Raw genomic sequence first — 19,009 nt, 5'->3', positions numbered from 1 at the left:
CTTCGGGTAAATTATGAGATGTACATTTGCACATGATGGCTAGGATTTCAGGCACAGCTGGCAGGGAAGCTGGCTGCCACCCCCCCTCCCAGTTTAACAGCAAGCCCCTACTTGCAAAGACATGGGCTTGGCTTTCCCAGCTGTATGACATTCAGTATAAACCAGACAATTCAACAGCATTCATTCATTCTCATCATTACATGAAAAATGTCTGGGGTTTTTAGTAACATCTTCCATTAGTCTTCTCTTAATGGAAAGAAATATCCAGAAACTCATTGTCTCACAACTTCTTAATCTAATGGAGAAAGATATGACCAGAATCTGAACAAACAACAAAAAAGCACATTAGAGCTAAGAATAACAAAGAAGAATGACAAACCTGAGTACCGGGCTACCAAGAGAAGTCTTTTTTTTATTATTTTTATTTTTTTTAATGTCTTTAAATCAAGACATTACTTTTTGGAGAGAATCTTTCATTTAAACATAGTATTTCTAGCATTAATCCAGCATAACTTGGAAAAAACACCTGACCTCAACAGTTTGGAGACTGAATTTAGTGAACCAATGGTCTCTCCTAACTTTGGACTGTCTTCGGATATAAAACTAATTTATATATACATCTTTAAGTTTCAAAATTATGTATTAAATATATGCCTGCATGTATACATGCATATACATGCACAAAAATCATTTTTTGCTATACTACAATGTTTTATTTTATATTAATAGGATAGCATGAATACTTTGATTAACTGCAGGCTAATCAACCTTAATGACCTGCTCAGCACATAGCACTGGTTATTCTCTCCTCCACAGAACAGACCACATGCTGTGTGAAGGCCAACAAACACATTGATACGGCCACAAGTACTGGCTCTGCACTGAAGGTGTTCCTTCTTGGTGGCACTGGTACAGGTAACAGTTGACAGCTTCAGGCTTCAAGACTCAGTAGTTAATTTGCCCATAGATACACTAGCTCAATGTGTAACAACAACTTCTGTGGCAGCCTAACAAGCCCTGGGAAGGCTTTACCCACATTACCAGCTGATACAACCTCAGGACCATCCTTTCACCTTTTTCTAAGTCCCCAAATTCCTGTTACACTTCTAAAGCCGTGCTTTAGCCAACCTCATCACTCCCACGCTCAGACTCTAGGAGGCAACCAACAAGCCACTCTGAAAGGATAGAGAGGAATAAAAGGCAGCACGTCACTCCAGTTCTGCGTGTCCCTTGCAAGTCCTGCTGCAGACTCTGCCTGCACAATGAACTGGAGGGTGACAAAAGAGAAATCTGTTGAGCTTTCAGCTTTCTGTTATTGCCCAGCACTTTCCTCTGGGACTCCTCAGAACTGCTCCTGAGTGACTAACCCACTTTGCAGTTAAGAATTTCCTACCATTGCCAAAATAAACGTAAAGTTTTAAGAGGATAATTGTTTTAATTTGTATTAGCCTGGAGCTTGGCAGCCTGTCCCTGGAGTCATTTGGAGGTGGTCTCCCCTTCTAAAAGACAGGAATTCACAATATTAATCTATCCAAGTGGGCTTGTTTTGGGGGTTTGTAACCACTGCTTCAACCTTAGACAGCTTCACAGCTTTATTCTGCCTTCCCTATGCCCCTTACAACAACCATAATGCCGCTGCCAGAAGGGCTGAAGCTGGAAAGCAGCTTTGCACTTTGTAGTTGGAGGCCAGTCAACAATGAAGACCCAGCACCCCCGCAACAGCAAGCTGCTAATCACCACGAGCCAAGGAATTAGGAAATTCAACCACAGGTCTCCCATCCAGCGTCACATCACACACACAGTTCAGCCACAAAGCCATGATTTCTCCTCTTGCATTTATAATAGATGATTCTGGCCACTGCCTCTCTCCATTGCTCCCTTTTTCAAGTCCCTTAATCCAACTTACCCTGCAGCAGAGTTCACTGCCCCAGGCAGCAGCTGACCATAGTATTGGACAAGCTGAGCTGAAGCAATTCACCAAGAGGCAAGGCTTGCCTGCAAAGGGAGGCAAGTCAGTCTGCTTTCTGGCTGGGGTCAATGTTCTAAGTGTTGAGCCAAGTCTTCTAAAGAAAGGGAGTGATTTCTCACTGTTTGAGGACTAGGCAACTCTCATTACATTCTCCTATCTTGCATTTCCATGGTTTTCTTTTCCATTAAGAAACTGTGCCTTTTCAAGGCCACTGGCAGTTCTCTTCAACAGCTCAGAAGTATGAAGTAGGATGACTTACCCCCAAAATCTTTTTTCCATTGTTTCCCATGCAAAGAAGTTTGTATTCATGCCCTTTTAAAAATCCTCACCACCACTTTGTAGCACTCTGTTCTTCCTGAATAATGCCTTTCATCCATCCTTACATTTAGATGCCCTTCTAGGGAGCACTGTGCGGCATTCTCAGTCCTCTGTCTCCTCTATCACTGATTACAGATGTCTAATTATGGCTTGATTCTATGCTCAAATAAGTGAATTCCAGTTCTGCTCACTTTCGCACAGCATTTTGAATCTAGGAACATCCTGAAGCTAAAGGAAGTTATTTAACCCAAAGGTAGGACACTAACACAACAGATCTTCAGCTTCCAGGTTTTGCTTTGACTCTTGCTTCAAGCAAGTCCTTTGAGAAAATGCATAATATATCAAAGCACTTGCGGCCTTTACAGATTTTGTTTTGGTTTCACTGCACTTTCATCTCCTCTTTACTCTTTTGTTCTTTTACCTTTCTTTCTAATGTAAAGAACTGGACACTGGGAACAAAACCAGAAGCTGGCAGGGAGGAATTAGCCATTACCTGTAAATTCTGAGTTCAGACCTGCTCTAGGAAACAAGGCATGTCACTCTTGGAGATAGATGAGAGAAGTCACCTTCAAATATTTTTGTCTGCAGACACTATTTTTGCATGTAAATTCTGCATTGCAGACAGAATAACTGAGAAATTCGGGGCAGAAATTGCAAGAAAGGTAGATTCTGTGCTAGATGTGCTGTATTTTTATTTTTAGTGAACTCATGATGTCATTAAATAGAGCTTTTTTTTTTATTTAAATCTCAGTATTCCCTCAGCTGTCGATAAGTCTACAACATACTCTTTTACTTTTCAGTGAGAGCTCAGAATAAGGGAGTTTTACCTATATGTATTAAAGCCTGAAAGGCCATGTAATAGTTTTAATTACAACTTTTTATTATATATATATATAAATGAATATGTGATGGTATTTATGTATATTTCCATAAAACATTATATAACAGCATGAAACAGAAATTCACAGTTGTAAGTGGACACTTGTTATGCAATGCATGGTAAACAGACAGAAGAAATGTCTATATGCCAGAAATCCTGACGCCTAAAATAATCAAGAGAAGTAGCATTGCAGGAACAGGAGAAATTAGGTAGTGTAGGCCTTAGATGTTTATTCTATCTAGATCTCACAGAAAATCTGCTACAGGCATCGGAAATCAATAGCACATCATGGTTTAGATCACATATTCTGAAATATTTAGGAGCCAAAAAACTGCAGATTAGCCTAAGCAAGACCAGGCAATCACCTCCTGCTTAACCCCCTAAAGCATTTTTTAAAGGCCTGGCAGGTGTCTACCCACGTCATTTTGCCATGGTATTTTGGGGTTTTATACAAAAATCACACACACTGATGTGGTTGCATTAAACTGAAGACTTCAAAATAGTGTTCTTTTACATCCTTTTGAAAACTATTTACTCTTCAGCACAAACTGATGCTTTTTGCAACAAGGTCATGCCCCCAGCAGGTACTCTGCACTTTATCTACTATAAACACAGCACATCTTACAAACAATTTGGCGGCAAGCATGCTTTTCTGAAAGACAACCAGGCATTTAATTAAAAAATTCAAACAAATTTAAAGCCTGAAATATATAAAATTGTCACATGAAAATCACAAATAAATCACCACAGAAATGACAACTCCAGAGCTTCAGATATCCTATTCAGGGTCTGAATCTGTACTTCTTCACGTTACAACCCCCAGTGACTTTCAGGGGTGAGAACATAGTAAGGAGCCAGATTGACCATTCCCAGGGGTTTGCACCTGAAGAGGTGTGGACACTTCCAAACAAAGATGACAACATTAGATACAAGCAGATTTTAGCAGGGAAGTAAAGAGTAAAATCTCTTTGCTCATAAATTAGCTCAAAGTTAGAGCACTGTGAACATTTCAGTATAAATCTTTTATTCTGTACCTCTGCACCTGTAGATATAACCATGCACTTGTGTACCAGCTCCATCTGAAAGACACTTGCAGATGGCATTCTTATCAGGTTACCTTCAGTACAATAAATACAATTGATTTTTCCACTGTGTTAGCAGTTCTTCACTTTACATTATTGAAAGCCACACTCAGCAATACATCCAGAAAGCTATTAAACACGGATTGGTTATAATACTATCAGATCTTTATTCACCCACAAAATGAACACTGCAGTGGATTTTAACCTGTTGAAGGCTTTCAGGGCTAATAACCAAACCCTGCAAAAGCACTCAATCTGTTTTCACATGAGATTAAAATGGGAAGCAGCTAGACAGGCAGGGTAAAACTCTGCAGGCAAACTCTTGTCCAAAGTGGGAATCTCACCTGGCAGTACTGCCAGTGCTAAATAAAACTATTTGCACTCACCAAATGACTTCAGAGAACTTACTTGCACTAATTGACAGAATACATGACTCCAGTGTTTAAGCCTGGTTTCAATTAGGGGGAAAATCCCATAACTCGATTCAGGAATGTGAAAAGTTCCTGCAAACACAGGAAAGAATACTCCTAAAATTGAAAGGTTTGTGGATTTTGCAACCTCACAGGGCCTCTGTGTGTGAAAAATGAAAATATTTCTTTTTAAATAATTCTAGTGCTTGAAAAGTTCTTCTCCATAAATTCTAGCCATGCAAAACTGGATGTGGTCTCTGGAAATTAGAACTATCATTATAATAAATACTGCTAAAATATATTATTTTTCTGGGGCACACTGGCAGCTTTTAGTGTTTCAGAGAAAACTGTGTCTCTGTTCAAGGGTTGCTGCACACAGGCAGCGAAGTCCTGAATTCAGGGGGAATTTTTCTTTTATGAAGTTGAAGTGGTTGAGAGTCAAGGAAACACATTTTTTCTCACCTTTTTAAACCTTACAAGTAAACACTAAGACTAATTCACCTTCCTCATCTCTCTTTGGAGTATTTCATTCCTCCTCATTAGTATTTTAATCACTGCTGGCAAAGGCAATGCTCTGTGGAACCCGAAGGGCTTAAGAACAGACATGTTACAACATCCTTTTAGGTGCTCAGTTTTGAAATTAACTTCAGCTTTTTTTCAGGTGTTGAACTGGCCCTAGTTTCTCTACTTCAAAAATTAAAGATCATGATTAATACCTTGTAAGTTCATCATGAATCCTACCTAAACTCTTTGCTACCTATATGCAGAGATCTCTCAAAGCAGTAAAAGAACCCGGACTCCCAACTCCACATCCCTTCCTCAGCACAACACAACCCCATAGGAGAAGCACCTTCCCATGTTTCCTAATCAAAGTCTTATGAGAAAAGAGGCCCTCCTGAGTTTCACACTCTTTGTGGGAATACACTGCAGTATTACAAAAGGGAAAAAGCACCCCAAACAGACCAACAAGAAATACACTTGTTTTCAGGTACATCTGGAATGCGAGATACGCTATCTGTAATTAGCAAACTCCTCAGAATTTCTGCTTAATTTTCTTTTTGAGAAAATACACCAGTAAAACTAACTGCAGCAGGCAAAGAAGTAGTTCCCAGAAACAACCACTGTTCTAATACCTGTATCTTTAGAGAAAATGTAGCTCCCTTTCTCGCCAAATCTAAAATTGTTATGAATCCTATTTAATTAACAGAATATGACCTGAGTAACTGTGGCATGAGCTGAGCTACTATAGCCACCACATGGCCCACTGTGAAAATGCCACAGGAACTTCTGCAGAAATTACAGTGGAACCACTATAACTGAAGTTCATGCGACTTACACAGCCCTGCTTTCTCCCACGTTTGGTAACAGGCAGCATCCTCCTGAACCCCTACATACAATCCCAAGATATCCAGCTCATTCAGAAGGGTATTTATGAAATGTGGAAGTAAACTAGACGTGTTCCTGAAGTTCAAGGTGAGAAAAGCTTTTGCAGTGCAGAGAAGCGACTTTACAATAATTGACGGGTTTTAGAGCAAGCCGAGGGAGAGTTATTGCAGTTGACACAGCATCGCTTCTAGCTTGGTTTTATTTCCAGAGTCAGCAAACAGGCTGTCATATACAAACATTTGGAAAGAGAGAACAATGCTGAAGCATTTCAGTTTATGTAAGGTTTTCAGATAAACCAGGCTGCCGAGTCCAGTAACCGGACAAACAATGCCACTTGCAGGCTAAAATGAATCACTGCACCCTACAGAGTGCTCAGAGAGCAGTAAGGAAAAGCACCTTCTCCAAGGCCAAAGCCACACTCCCCCACAGCAAACCCACGGCCCCAGAACAAGCCTGGTGACCAAAGGCAGCCCAGAAAGTAGCTGCATCCCTCCAAGCCCTCATGCAGAAGGAGAGACTGCCAAGGAGGAGGCTTACAGGACTTTGTTCTCTTTATGTCACTTACTTTGGGGTAATACAAGCTATTCAGAAAAATAACGGGTATTTAAAACAAGCAGAAAACATATTTTGGGGGAGGAGTAAGTGTGAAAATGCATTTACAAACGCATCTCTTTAAAGAGAGGAAGTCACACTATCTTCCATGACTCTGTCATATACCCACCATTTATACTCCATACCTACGTAGAACAAGCTGCTTCCCTGAGTTTGTCCCTCTCTCCTCCCGGTTTCCCTCAGGCTCTGCATTTTAGCGACCAGCCCTTCCAGCAAAGCAGGAATGTCATCCAAAGCCACACAGCCCTCAGCCGGGAGAGAGGGGAGAGCGATTGAGGCTGGTTCAAGGCATTTCCTTGTTGCAGGAGGTGAGTCACCCACAGTAATTCCTGCCAGTCTGAAGAGCAAAAATCATCTTTATAGCAGCACAGTGTGCTGCCAGTAAACCACTGCTCTGGCCCACATCTCAGCAGTGTCTCAGCCATGCACTATTTATACAGATAATAGGTTGGAATATTTGTTCTTCCAGCCACGCACATTGTTAGACTTTATTTTTTTTGAACGGGCACCACCTGAATGCAAGTTTAAGTGGTCATCTTACTGTGATTCGCTATGATAATTCAACACATTAAACTGTTTATTTAACTCCATAATTCTGTTTCCAAAGTTGTTAGGGTTTGATTTTGTATTTCCGGGGGGTGTGTGTTTTGATTTTATTTTTTTTAAGTAGATTTTGGCATGTGACTAGCATGACAAATTCTCAGCCAGGAGAACAGGGAATTAAGCAGGCCATGCCTCTACAAATAAAAACCATGGCACAGCTATGACACCACGGTGAAAATGTAGCCTGAAATACTTTTGTGGCCTTGGGAATGGAGTCGGTACAGCAGTGTGATGATTGCTGCACACTCACAGCCCTACACGTATCTTGGGGAATGACACTGGAGGAAAGGCAGTGCCAACCCATCTCAGGTTAACAACAAAACCACAGTGCTGCAGGCCAACCACTTCTCAGGAGTGACCAATAGGTATCGAGGCCTTCAGTGAGGATGACAAGTAAATGGGTGTCCAAGAGAAGCTCCTGTATCTCCTTAGAGATTACAGCTCTGTTGCATCTTTAGGAAGCCAGCACTGGTCTTGTGTCCCCAGTCATCCCACCCTATGCATTGCCCAGCACTCACCATCGGGTCCTGTGGGGCACCAGCATAGAGTTACACTTGGAGCCCAAAAATTCTTCCTCTGAAACCAAACATTACCATCATTAGAGAGGCATAACAAAGGTAATTTTTCTGCTATTATTTGCAAGAAGAAAAAGACAAATGATCAGAAAAGGAATAATCATAGACCAGGTAAGAGATAAATTACTACTATAACAGAACTACTGAATTCCATTCCAACACTCGGGTGTGTCTCACAATGCTGTGGAAAGTTATCAGGACAAAACATCAATTCAAAACATAGACCATGCTCCTGGCAGGCTCTTTACTGCAGCAGATGTTTGTCAAGAAACAGAAATTTAACTGTACCTCCATGGCATTTTGTTATCTAGAGCTGAAGAATACCACTACATATTTCACTTCTATCTAGATTCATCTATTCTGCCTTAGTTTCTAATATCCATCATGATCTAGTCTATATCAGCAAGACTGCTCCATTTCCCTGATGGGATAGGTGCATTCTATTAACATGAACAAGTTTTATCTATATCGCAGTCCTGGTGGCTATTTGCAAACAGACTTTCAGTTTACCAAAATGCAAGACTCTTATTTATTATGAGAAAAACCACTGATCTAGAATTAAACACAAGAGCCTTACATTACAGATAAAGATGGGATGTTCTTTTCTTCCTTTCCACTTGCACAGCACTTTAAAACCCCTCCGTCTTCATGCTGACTTTGGGGAAGGGAGGGTTAAAGCGAAGTCCCCCTCCGCACCCCATATGGTTTCAAACAGTACATACCCTTTTCAACATAAGTGTGCTCCATAAAATCCTGACTGTGCTTATGCTCAGTATTGGTTTTGTAGCTTTTATTCCTGAAGGAACGTTGTGATAATTTAGCCTGAACTCCTTCAGTCTCCCCTCAAATTTCAGCCACTGATTACTACAGTGCTGTCACTTTTAGATAAGCAACAACTCTTGATTTAAAAGGCTACAAAATATGGAGAATTTACCACATCCCATGACTGTCTTTTTAAGTAGCTCTGTTTCCACAATGCCATGAATGACAGCTTATTTTTTTATCCAACATAAAGGATATGAGGAAACCACAGGACATGACTGGGTTCCAAATCGTACTGTTTACGAGCTACGTGCAAACATACAAACCCTGGTAGCTGAGTGTCTATCCAAAGTCCTGTATCAGACCTCAAGAGGTATGCTGTTTATACAGAATTTCATCCCCAGTATAGACTTTCAATGCATTTCTCTATAACACTCTTTACCCTTCAAGATAATTGACTGCAGATGTGCCTCAAAACATGCTTCACATTAGTTGATTGATGGCAACTTCATTTTATAATATTGACTAACTCAGGCTTCCACTGGTGCCTTAAGCAGAAGCCAGAACTACTTGATCTTCCTAGAACCAGGAGATTCGACAGCATTAACTTCACATTGTCAGCTGGGCAGGAGAAAACTGAACCCTATTCCTACAAATTACCACCTGACAGAAATTCCTGTGCTACCATTTAAACTCAGATCCTGCAAGCTTGCACACAAAGATCCCCTCCCTTGCAAGAGGAAGTATTTCCCCAGCACTTCCCAAACTACATCATTTCTTCATCCTCTTTGCAGCTTGACTTACGGCAGCCGATCTGTGCTCTCAAACCACAGAGGTAGTTGCATTTTGGCACGCTATCCCTCTACCTTTGTGTGTTAGACTATGACATACTGTTATGCTTTAGGACATCATGTCACCTGTTATTCAAGTTCAGTGAGAATAAATTAAATAATACAACTATTTCTATTTAAAAAGGAAGAAAAAATGTGCTTCCACAATGCTACTGTGTTCACCTTTTCAGGCAAAGACATGTATAAGGCCTGGACCAGCCTTCAGAGACTCAGACTCAGGAAAATGAGTCCTCATTAGAGGAAGAAATAAAAAGAAGCTCCACTTTCAGCAATATTCAGTGTTGCATGTGACCAACAGATAAAGTAAATAATTTCAAACCAGATGGACTGTCAAATGCTCTATGTTAATCCCTGTTCCTTTTATCATTTCCATCAGTGTCTACAGCAAAGCCTACTTCTCACCTCTCCAAGGCTCCTGCTTCAAAGCAACACAATGAATCAGAAACAACACAGATTACATACAAATTCATTTTCACTTTTTTCTTGTTACTTGGGGAGTCAGTAGCATTTTCTTTCCAGAGTATCAACACCAGATTTACTCAAATAAACGAATAAAGGCTGTTTTCATTAAATGCATTATAGTTAAGCAACAGGGACAAATAATTTCCTGAAGAACTGAGCACAAATACAAATACAGTCCACAGACATGGGTTTCATCAGTCCAAATATTTTCAGTCAAAGCAGCTCTGTATGCAATTAAAAATAAAATTAGAATAAATCCCAGCATTTTAACACCAAGTAATGCCCATTCAAAAAAAAAAAAGAGAGAGAAAAGAGCACATGTACGTAAGAGTCAACTGGATGGCAACAGGAAACTGAAGAAAAGCTCACAGGAATTCAGGTAATTCAGTAACACTCATACATTTCTCAGCATAAGGTTTTTCGTAACTAAAACCTGTTTGTGTTGCATCTCTATACCAAGGAGCTTTGGGTAATAACACATCCTACTTCAAGGAACATTATAAACATGAACTAATTAATCCACAAGGCATGTCTGGGAGTTTGCTGGGGAGATGAGTGTGAAGCATCTGCTAATCCCCCCCTTGCATGGCAAGCCATGGGCAGGGCATGGTGGAAGGGGCCACAACTCTCATAAACACGGAGCTTCTTAATTTTGGTGCTATTAGGGGTGGCTGGTGGTAGACTACTAGTGCTAGCCCAGAAGACAGCAGCTTTCTGATCCAGCAGCAGCAGCAAACTAGCTGGTGTCATGACTCTGCCTTTGGAGAACATGTATGACAACATGTATGACAAAGAAAACAGTCTCCTTTTCAGAAAGGCACAGTCGGGGTACCGCCAGGTACCTGAGAGTTATTGACAGAAATTGTACAATTTCTTATTGGACTTCTCTCCAGAAAACTTGATAGGAACTTCTGCACCTGTGGCAGCACGTCCTAATTTATTAAACAACACACTCCCACATGGATGACAATCAATCCAGCATGCAACAACACAGCCCAGAATAGCAGTTACCTTCTTCGTTATGTCAGTAAGAGTTCCACCCATGCTGCACCATGGATATGCTCAGTGGCATTCAATAAGACTGCTGTGTGACATCAGCAATTCTTCACATTGCTTTTTTTTTTTAAAAAAAAAAAAAAAGAAGCACAACAAGCTAGAATGCTGTTGTATGACTGCATGCTAAAATCCCTGATTCTTCATCTAAAAGTTCCTTAAACACGATTATTCTTCCCACTGCGGCACAGCAGCCAAACTTGGCCAGAAGCTCTGTGCTCAGCCATGCTATGGCAAAGGAACCTCTTTATGCTCAGGAGAACCTATTCATTCCAGGCTATGCAAGCATTTTTAGAGGTTTTGACATAAAATTCAACGTATATACACAAAGAACGTTTAGTTTAAGATAGAGAGCAGAAAGCCAAAATCTCAAGAATAATCTAAGATTTCTCCAATGCTTCCAGACCTCCTTCATTGAGCTACTTTCTTCTGTGATTATCTCCAAGGGAGATGCCTTAGGTCTGTGTAAAACAGTGTAAAATTTTATTTAAAGTGCATTTGTAAAACTTAGGTCTGTGTAAAACAAGTGACTTTGCTTTCATTGATAAGCAGTGCCACTGCCAGTTTTAGCCCCAGTGAAACAGATTTCCTAAACCAGCTTGGGAACCAATCCAACCTCACAGAAAAAAACACCAGCAGATTTAAAAACACGACAACTCTCCAGGCTTTTTTCCTTTTTTTTAGTCTCTGCATAATTAAACAATCCACACAGCACTGAATATAATACAGGTAGTAATACTATTATTATCATCATCCTACTCCCTTACAGTGTTCTCTCTGGGAAGAATAAGGAGGGAAAAAGAGCGCTCTGCATGACAGGTAACGGTTGTCTTACCTGAAAAATTCCATCAAACCTCTCAGAAACTATGCAGAGGAGGGCAGTACAAAAGCATAAAGAGAATATAAAACTGAAGTGGAGGCTACGCCCTTCATTCTGAAAATGTTATTCGAGTGATATTTCTGCAAAGGATGGAGTCACAAATTGGCTTTGTTATACTGTTCTTTTTACTTGACTTGGTTCCTAAACTGACCCTCAAGAGATCTAAGTGAAGCATGTTGAAATGGCTACCAAGGAAAACCAGGCATATTTGCAAACATTTGTCAAACAGTTGCAGATGTATTTTCAAAGTTCCAAGGCTGTAAGCCTGATTTCTGGGGAAACTAAAAGCAGTGACTGCAGAAGTTCAGTAGTTACCAAGGGAGATTTCAGACAAGGACAATGCTGGCCTTGCATTTAAGAAAGGAAATCCTTTGCCACCAGAGAGCTAGCACTGAAACACAGCTGGCAGCAAAGCAGTAACACCTCCGGCATCCAACTCGAATGCACTAATGGTTACACTTACCCTCGCCAACCTCTGAGCAGCGTTCTAAGTGATACTTCGCGTACAGTAAGTGGATAAAAATGCTATCAAGGAGAAGGTGAATAGAAAGCATTCTGATGGAAAAACTTAAATGCCTCCTACTAAGTCGTAATAAGCACTCAGAAATAAATCTTGTGCCATACAAGATCTGCTAAGAGAAGTAATAAAATCTGGAGTAAGACATAAAACAAGGAGGAGGCAAAATTAGCTTATTACTGCCCCTTTGAAGGTTTTGGCTTCCTCCCTTCTCTCATTTTCAAAGCTTGAAGGTACGTAAAAACATCGCGAAGATCAATTCTCTATGGCATTTTTGCTCTACAGCCATGAATGACAATCCTACAAGCACAGAGAGGTTTTGGAGATTTTATTCCATACCTCATGGCCTCAACTGTGTTTTAGTCTGCTTGTAGGATTTACCACTGTGGTGAGAATACATTTTTTTAAAGAAAAGGCAAACACTGCTATTTACATAGAAAACACATTTCCCTGCCTACTGAAACATAAGCTCTTAAGAAAAGTGTTTACTGAAATTTCAATATAATAAGGCAGCGGTTCAGTAGATTTCAGATATTCATTGCAGCACATTTTCCTTGAGAGGTTCTTTGTTTTGCTTTATCATTCTTGACATTTCATATAGCACGTTATGAGCTTTTGCAGAGGAACACCACTTCTACCAGAGCAGCACAAATTGCAGGGGTGGGGGAGGTCCATGCTAAACATTATTAAAAGATCTTCCTTTTCCAAAATCAGAAATGAATGCAAAGGCATAAAGCTGTCTGGAAGCACAAATCCTTTTAAAAGCATCAGAAATGAGGGATACTCTCATTTTTATTACGAAAGTCACCTGCACACCTGTCCTAGTTCTACTTATTATACAGGTCTTCAATGGTCAGATGAGCACTGCACCCTGATATAAGGAGGAAGTACACAGAATTTAGAAAAACTTTCTAGATTTCTGACAAAAGAATCCAGATGACATGGTTAGAGCACAGCTTTGCAAGACCAATTCCAAGGAGTTCAGCCCCACACTGAAATCAAAATCAGATTTTATTTTAAAAATATACATTAATATTCACTTCTGTAGCAACACTGAGATTAACATTACTTTTAAATCATGATAATGGCAGCTTCTGGAAGTGATTTGTTGCTTTGCCTCTCCAGCCCATTTGGTGACTGCTTTGATAAATAAATTGTTAGCAGATCTACATACTCTGAAATTCTTCAGAGCAAAAGCCATGCTTCTTGTTTGACTTAATAACTGTCAGAAACATCTCCCAAATATCAATACATATTAAACTACACTTATGTTGGGATAAATCTCCACAAGTTTTTTCCCCCCCACGCTCCCCCTTTCTTTCTGTTGGGTTTCTCCCCATCTACCATCATTTTTCAATCAGTGGTGCACAATATTTGTAACTTCTTTCATGGATCATATGATACATTTTAATGGCACATCCTTTGTTCCATTAACTTACTTTATTTTATGTTCACTTACTGCCAAAATCCCTAGGCTGTTCAAGCGTTCACTTTTTTTTTCTCCTGTAGATAGCACTAAGTTAGCAGTTTCCTTAAAATTTTGAGTTAATAAATCCCTAAGTAATTAACTGACATATCAAGCTGTACTACACCATTGGACTACTGGGGTGAGGACTGGCACTGCATAATTTAGCCTTTCAGAAGTCCCAGATCCCTAGTTTTGGAAACTCCTTTATTTCCCTAAAGCTTCCTGACAAAATGGCATGATCCTCTTCAAACTGAAAGCAGTGACAGAATTGCCACTGACCTCACTGAGGTCAAGGTTCCACCACCAACCCAAGGCTTTATGATTTCAGATTGTTTCTGTACAAGTCACAGGCATTAAGAAATGCGTCTCCACCTCAGAACTAAATTACAGAATCACAGAATGGTATGGGTTGGAAGGGACATTAAAGATCACCCAGTTCCAGCCCCCTGCCAGGGGCAGGGACACCTCCCACCACACCAGGTTGCCCAAACCCCAACCAGCCTGGCCCTGATCACTGCCAGGGATGAGGCATCCACAGCTTCTCTGAGCAGCCTGTGCCAATACTTCGCCACCCTCAGAGTAAGCAATTTCTTCCCAATATCTGATCTAAATCTACCCTATTTGAGTTTAAAATCACTCCTTGGCCTGTCACTGCATCCCCTGTCAAAGAGCCCCTCCCCAGCTTCCCCTTTCAGTACTGGGAGCCTTTGGGTGTGCAGCAGTAGATAAAACCACTTGGCACTGAGATAGCACTTTTTATTGCAGTGCATTTTACAATTGATTATGCCTTTCAATCCCTCATGCAACACAGCCAAACCATACTACACACTGGAAAACCAGCCCAGAGGTGCTGTCATTTACCCAGGGAAGCATTGGTGAAATTCTAGCACCCAGCCCCTGTGGCTCCATGCTCCTCCACTGCTGGGAAGAAGCTCACAGGTCTCTCCATAACTAATCACCGCTTCTCTTTCTAACAACTGAGCTACAGCTCCATAATCCTTTGTTAACATCCACGTTTGTGATCTGATTCTACTGGAGAAAAAGAGGTTGTTAAACTGTTCAAGACACAATCCCAGTCTGTTGAACCTGCCTCAGTGTCCCAAAGCTCTTCCAAGCCATCTGGACAGAGTTTAGGCAGTATTTCTAGTCCTAAAGCACATTTTCGGGCTGAAATCTCTGAGATGAGAAGCTCCAATACAAAGCACCTGCAGCCAGTTGCAGAAATTTACCTGTCACATGCACGCTCTTCCCCAGAGCTTCCTCTGCCTTTTAGCAGGCCACCAACTTTGGCTACAGGCAATAACAACAAAAAAAGCCAAAGATTTACTCTTAATGCCTGACTAGCAACAGGTCCCGGCAAAACACCAAGTTTCCTACCAAGCCTTTTCCTTACTCTTCGCTCCTACTTTCTTGTAGGACTGTCATTATTTCCAACCTTCATGCTGTTTCCCTCAGAAAAAAATAAAAATATAAAAATAACAATTAAATCCAAAAAATTTTAACCTGTACCCCACTGTTAACAGTACCTCTCTGTTATGTACCTCATAGCAAAATTCTATCCTGATCCCTGTGTCATATCAGCCTAATCTATGAGTACCTGTGTAGAAAAGATACTACTTTAGTCCTCAGAGCTGCTGGGATCCCAACTGGCAAACAGCACCAGCAGCTGACCTTGCTTTAAATTACCCAGCTTTATGACCATCAGCACCACATTTGCAGCACTTGAGAAGTCAGGGTGTGCTTCAGGGCAGATTACATTACCGTTATTTGAGCTCACCCACCTGAATCTTACTGCTGCTCTTGTAATCTTGCAGCCACACCTGTCTTACTGATGGCATTGTGATAGCCTCACTGTTAGCACTTTAAAAGGTATCCAGCAGAAGTTCTCAAATTTTTTTTTCTGGACCATTGTAAGAAGCCCCCAGACTTTAACCAAATTGCCTAAAGCTGGAGGACATCTTCCTAGAGTTGCTAGAAAAAAAATACGTATTGCATGTCTTCCTTTCCCCCTTAATCATAGTTTTAATATCTTACTTTCCTAGATGCCTCAAGCTGAGTTGCAGATAGTGAGCTGGTTGGAAATGCTGCTTCTTGATTTTTCCCTCTCAGCTGCTCTTGATATATAAAAAGAGCTGATCCATCTGCATACTTGATCTCCTACTATTGTGGTGCACTTAGAACTTTAAATATGACACAAATAGGACTTGGGTATCTTTCTGACATACGAATGAAGTTCTGGAGGGCACACAGTCATGGTAAGAATCACGGTAAAAAACACAATCACGTGGTTTTGGTATCTAATTTTGGTCTTAACTGAAACAGCCAAAATACCCAACTGTACTGAGAGAACCTCCGTGAAGGATCTCGTGTTTAGAGTTCCGAACCCAGGAACTCCTGACTGTGACCAGACAGCCATCAAAACCCCTTTGGCTTTGGAGTTGAGAAAACACAGTGAGTGAAGAGGTCATAGACCTTGTCTGGTGATTAAGAAAGGAATGGAGGAGACTAATTTAATTTAACCAGAGCGGGTGAGATTGGGGTTTCCACCCTAAAATTCCTCTTTGCTTCTCTTCCAAGCTCTGCTCGCTGCCCAGTCACATTGGTGCTTGCATTTCAGTAGCCAGCAGCACAGACTTGGTGCTATGCTCGAGGACGGCTCTGCCCTTACCCTGCAGAAACCAGAGGTGAGGACAGGTCACCGTCAGCTGGGAAAGTTGCTCTGGGCAGGACGATACAAAAGAAATGAGCTGAGGATAGCCCTGCTTGCTAACAGATCCATCCTACCACGGGCCTGAGATAATGAGACACTGAGCAAGGGGCCAGACAAGCCTCTGGATTCCTGCAACCAAAGGCTGCTTAAAGTTGTTGAAAGACAATATAAAGGTGGTTTTGTTTCAGCCACTTGAGACAGCCCCAGAACTCCATCTGGATTGTAGAAAGAGCCTCAAGAGTCTTAGATTTGTCTCCTTATTTAAAGGATATATTGGAAGTCACATCATTTGAGACATTGAAACTCAGCTGGGTATTGTACTAACACCTCAAGCAAGCGCCTCAGTGTGTTGCTAGAGACTTTGGACATTATTTATTTTTCATATTAAGACACAGACTGAGAATATTCTTCAGAGGCCATACTATATCATAAATAATTAAGAATTTGTTCTAATACCGACAGCTTAAAAGTTGCATGGGCTGGGTCATTGGAACTTGAGAGCTGGAAGGAATCCAGCCCCTCCAAATAAAGGAGCTGGAAGGAACTCAGGTAACATCAGAGACATACAGTAATTTAGTATACTAAACCAGTTCTTTTTTTCTTTCCTTTCCTTTTTTCCCTATTCTACATAAAACTCCTGAAACTATTCTACCATACAACATAAAACAGAAATTACTGCAGAGAGGCAATGGATGTGAAAGTGAATAAATATACATATTTAAAAGGATAATAAAGTGCTCATAAAATTGTTTACACAAATAGAGAAATCACAGTGCAGCTCCCCATACTGATATTATCAACACATACAGACTTCAAGTTGTGGTCTTTGCATTTAGATGAAATAACATTGCATTTGGTGGGGAGTTTTAACAGAAGAGATACTTTGATTGAGGCAAAGGATTAAAGTTAAGAAATGGAAAATTCTGATTACCAAAGACACAGTTTCACCGTGAGGAAGAAATAAGCATACACAACAACATTTAGGCTATAGAAAACTCTCCTGAAGAATATGCTGAAAATCACATTATTTGAGGCACTTGACATTAATCTGAATGTAATGCTTGTAAGTATACCACGAAGAAAACATTTGCAGTAGGGGAATCCTCTCAATAACCTTTCCACATCCAGTTTCTACTAACAATAGGATCCACGGTGGCATGAAACGAACAGAGCCTAGCCTAAACATCCCATAAAACAAAAGACAAGGAATCACAATATTTTATACAAGTCTCGCTATGTATCAGTTATCTAACACCATGCTGCTTTTTGTGACATTTTGCAGTAGCCTACTGCTCACTTGATCACTTTATAGAGGCTGAATAAAGATGACTAGGGATTTATCGCCCTCTTGTGAATAGGAAAAAGGTTGCAATCTCTCAGAAAAATGAACATGCAAACGTTCGTGCAGTTGTTACTACTAATGAATCCTGTGGTAAAAATATATCTGTATAAGTAATAAACATAAATTTGGATTGCTAAAGGTAGACTCACTGGTCTGCTACCTTTAGCAGTGCAAATTTATGTTTATTAGCTCTACAGATATAACGGTAAACCAGGGGGTCGACCTTTAGTAACCAAAAGAATTTTATCAGAAAAGGATAGATTACAAAATTAAAAAACAAACAAATCAGACCAAACCAGGTATTTTTTCAATTAAAGTAGGAGATAGCAATCTAAATTCCCCAAAATCACTGCCTACAGCACTGATCTCAAAAGGCACGGCTTGCTCAAAGGTGAGTTAACCTTTCCTGACTACAGCCGCAAAATATCCTTCAATGTCAAAGCAAACAGGATGATGAAAAAAAACATATATTTTGCCATGCCCGAGAAGAGGCGGCCTTTCAGTGGCAATAAATGATCATGGGTCTGAGTCCGCCTTTGTTGCAGTCCCTACTGAAGTCCCCAGAGAGAGGTGTAAGTACGTCTTGGCTGGCATAGGCCCTTCCTGGGTGCAGACACAACACATCGACTGTATTAATACAAATTAATTCTACTCTTCTACCACCACACCAACTAGCCAGATAGCTTTCTCCTGTAGTTCTTCAACAAAGAAATCTTACCAAAACTCTCTCCTGAGATTATTAGCAAGCTGTAATACCAATAAGCCAAGTGCCATTTGATCATGAATAACAGAGGACTCTCATTATGAGAAGCAAAAATAACAGTCTTACAGTAATCCGAGAGCATGTGTCTTGGTTCTGCTGCCTTCCCTAATTTATAATAAACAAAGCATAAATCCTACCCAAATGAAGGCATCCACAAGTCCTACTAGCACAACATAATAACCATTTCCACAAAAAGCTATGTATTAATACCACTTAACATAATAAATATTTAAAGTGATACTGCAGTAAGGAATACAAATTCACCTGTCTTTCCTGTTCTTAGTTGTGACACCTAATAAACACAGCTTTATAGCTACTATATTTAAATGCAATTAGTTCTATATATTTCCAGCTTAATAAGAAATA

At 40.4% G+C, this 19,009-nt stretch overlaps 1 long non-coding RNA gene across 1 annotated transcript; it reads left to right on the top strand.

Moving 5' to 3' along the window:
• The first annotated feature begins 652 nt into the window (after positions 1-652).
• Positions 653-9,769, top strand: LOC121076612. The gene is made up of 4 exons (XR_005823622.1): positions 653-915; positions 6,841-6,965; positions 8,851-8,970; positions 9,619-9,769. It is a non-coding gene; the product is annotated as an uncharacterized LOC121076612 (long non-coding RNA).
• The last annotated feature ends 9,240 nt before the right edge of the window (positions 9,770-19,009 follow it).

This window comes from Cygnus olor, chromosome 12 (genome assembly GCF_009769625.2).
Source record: "Cygnus olor isolate bCygOlo1 chromosome 12, bCygOlo1.pri.v2, whole genome shotgun sequence".
Classification (NCBI taxonomy): domain Eukaryota; kingdom Metazoa; phylum Chordata; class Aves; order Anseriformes; family Anatidae; genus Cygnus; species Cygnus olor.
The sequence above is the reverse complement of the archived record's forward strand: the minus strand, read 5'-3'. Positions and strand labels throughout refer to the sequence as shown.